Source organism: Psammomys obesus, unplaced genomic scaffold (assembly GCF_907164565.1).
Source record: "Psammomys obesus unplaced genomic scaffold, mPsaObe1.curated_primary_1811, whole genome shotgun sequence".
Lineage (NCBI taxonomy): Eukaryota > Metazoa > Chordata > Mammalia > Rodentia > Muridae > Psammomys > Psammomys obesus.
In genome coordinates, this window is record NW_026591152.1 from 9583 (window position 1) to 12757 (window position 3175).

The following is a 3175-nucleotide window of genomic DNA, read 5'->3' on the forward strand; positions in this document are numbered from 1 at the left end:
TGACTTGCAATGATGTGTTGGTGTGGTTCAAAGCCTCTGGCTTCCGCTACACCATCAATAGTGGACTCCTCTGGGAGACTCTTGCTGCCCTGTGTCATGGGGATCCTGTAGTTCTGGATTGGTAGGACCAACCCCTTAATGCCCTCCAGCAGTTCCTTGATGGGGTAGATGTTAGGGTGAGCCAACTCAAAGCCATCTATCTGGTCCTGAGAGGTATCTGAGTTGGTCAGCCTACAGGCTCTCCTGTTCCCACGTCCTTTGGGCAGCTCACTGGCAATCTCAAAACCAGGGCCAGCTCTACCCTCCTACCCAGATGAGGTGCAGGGCAGGCTCTCCAAAGTGTTGCAGCTGGTGAGGGAAAGGGCCAGTCCCACCATTCTCATGACCTCAGGGTCAGCTTTTCTGACTGCCATGGGTGGCGAGGAACAAGGGTGGGGAAAAGGGCATTTATTCCTCTTCTCCAGTCTGTGCCACTAAACAGCAGACAAGAGGCCATCAGATCAGCTCTCCCACAACCCCCACATCCAGGACCAGCTTTACTATGCTGCCCAGGTGAGGTGCAGGGTCCACTCTCCTGAATACTGCAGTAGGTAAAGGGCAGGAACAGCTCTCCAGTTCTGATGACCTCAAGGCCAGTTCTTCTGCCTGCCATAGGTGGCAAGGGGCAAAGGGGGTGGGTGGGTTCATCTCTCCCTTACCATGTCACCACATGGCAGATGCTCACGCCCTGAAAAGTCTCACTCGTGCCCTCCTCCTCCTCCACCAAGGTCAGCTCTACTATAGTGCCTAGGCTACACAGGTACAGGTACCTAGGTACTGGGTCTGCTCTTCTGAGTGCTGCTACTGGTGAGGTGGCCAGTTCTTTTGCTCTCATGACCCCCTGGCCAGGTCTCCCATATGCCACAGGTTACAAGTGACTATGTGGAAGGAGGGTATCTCTCCCTTGTCCACGCCACTTCATGGGAGATGGGTGGCAGGGCCAGTTCTCCCATATTTATATCCCCGGGCAGGCTTACATGGAACCCACACAATGTGATGGGGTAGGGGAGGAAGTTTATGCTTGTGCTCAGTCCTACTGCTGGCCACGTGTGGGGTCAGCTCTTCTGCTTTCATGCCCAAGGGCCAACTCTCCCAGGATGCCCAGTCTAGGAGTGGGGCTAGTTCTGTACAACCCTCAAACATCAACACATCCCTGGACAGCAGCCCAGACCAGGGGTCTCTGCCTGGCCTTTGGTGGTAACAGACCCCTGTTGCTGCAGGGACATGAACCCAGAGTAGGCCCCCACTATCAGCACAGACCAGGACCGTACCATGGTCCCAGATGGGATCACTGGCTACTCACATCAGGTTGTTCCTCACTATCCTCGAGTCTCCAGTTGTGCCTCTCTTCGCTGTACCCACATTTTCTTTCTTTTCCATTTCTTCACCACTCACTTGCTCCTCTTAGTGGCTGCCAGGAACTCTGAGTGTCTGGGGTCATCCCATGAGTGTTATGCCCAGCTTGTGCATTATGGCACCAAGTAAGGTTCACGCTGGCATGGTCTGCTCCCCCAAACCTACATGGCCCGAAAGTGGTGGTCATCTCAGGCTCGTTCCATATCTGGGCCCCGTGGTCACCAGTCTGGTGGTCATCTTGGGCTCACTCTTTGCCCGGGCCCCCCAAAGTGGCCCCATGAGAGGACCATCTTTCTCGGGCTCACTGCCATCTGGAGATTGTGGTCCCAGGCAGGGTTCTTCTAGTCACTGGCTTACTCCCATCAGGCTTGCTTTTTTTTCAGGGAATGTTTAACTACTCATTGTTCAGATGTTCACAGGGAAGAACACTGAATTGAACGTAGGCATAGCCTCTTTTCTCTCTGCCACCTACTGACACACATGTGACACAACAGTTAGAATTCTTTTTTACTTAGGGAATATTTTATTATTAATTTCTGTTATCAAACCCACATAGATAGAACCTTTCATATTTATTGTACTGCATCACTGCTGTACAAATGGAAAGACTGACTTTAGACTGAAAGAGCTGATAATTCTGATGTAGCACCAACTCAACACAAAACTAGGGGACTTTTTCGAAAGTTAACAGAAAAGTAAACTTCCCAAAGCTTTAAATTATAAATACACATGCAAAGTGATGGGGGCAGGGAAGAGAGATGAAGAAAGGGAAGAATGAGAGAGACAAAGGCAGAGAGATGTTCACACATATGCACAGAGAGGGAGGGAAGGAGAGAGACACAGAGAGACAGAGACAGAAAGAGACAGAGAGAGGGTCAAGAGAGGTTTACACATATGCATAGAGAGGAAGAAAGAGAAAGTGTGTGTGAGAGATTATTTTGGTTCTGTAGTAATCTTATCAAAACGCTGTACACATCCGACATGCTCCATTTTATAAGGAAAGTAAAAAACAAAATCCCAGGAAACAACAAAGATCTGTTGCTGTTGTAGTTGGTACCTGGCACATGTTTTGTTAGCTTCTCCATCGTCATCTGGCTAGATGCATCTTGTTTCATATATGGAGATCTCTATATAGGCCATTTTGAGCGTCTGTCTATGGGACTTTTCTAAAAGCTCTCATTCTTACTCTCTTCATCAAAACTTAATAGTGCTCCTTAAATAAAGAGTTCTCTGACCCCAGTATTCGTTTTAATAGCCATACTGCAACATTCTGATAGCACTGGATTCTCATCTTGATAAAAAAAAAATCATTTATCAAAGAAGCATCATTTGAACAAGTATACTAGAGCCAGAATGCAAGGATCATCACTTTCTAATTTGCTTTTGGCTACTCCATCCTCCAGTGATGAGGAAAATGACTATAACACATTCAATAAGTATTTAGAATGAATAAATATCAACCTGCGCTACTTGCTACAAATACAGTGATAACTGAGATAAGTTAAATTTCTAGTTCCTGTAGCTTACAACTGGAAGATAAGCGCATGCAGAACAAACTAAGAACCTCTCCGATGGAAGAAACAACACAGGGCACAGCGACAGTTGTGGTTTACTTTTTTCTAGAGCCATTGACACATCATTTACACCACTGTACTGATTATGGTTGTGATTATTATGACCCAGGATGCCAAAATGTTCAAAGATCAGTATCATTAAATTATGGACATGTTTTCTGTTTGTGATTGTTCTCGCCTCCCTTCCTGCATGGCAGTGCTCTATA

At 47.3% G+C, this 3175-nt stretch overlaps 1 non-coding gene across 1 annotated transcript; it reads right to left on the minus strand.

The window, feature by feature from the left end:
• Positions 1 to 1780: 1780 nt before the first annotated feature.
• LOC129679106 (small nucleolar RNA SNORA17) lies at positions 1781 to 1917 on the minus strand. The gene has a single exon (XR_008720515.1). It is a non-coding gene; the product is annotated as a small nucleolar RNA SNORA17 (small nucleolar RNA).
• Positions 1918 to 3175: the final 1258 nt, after the last annotated feature.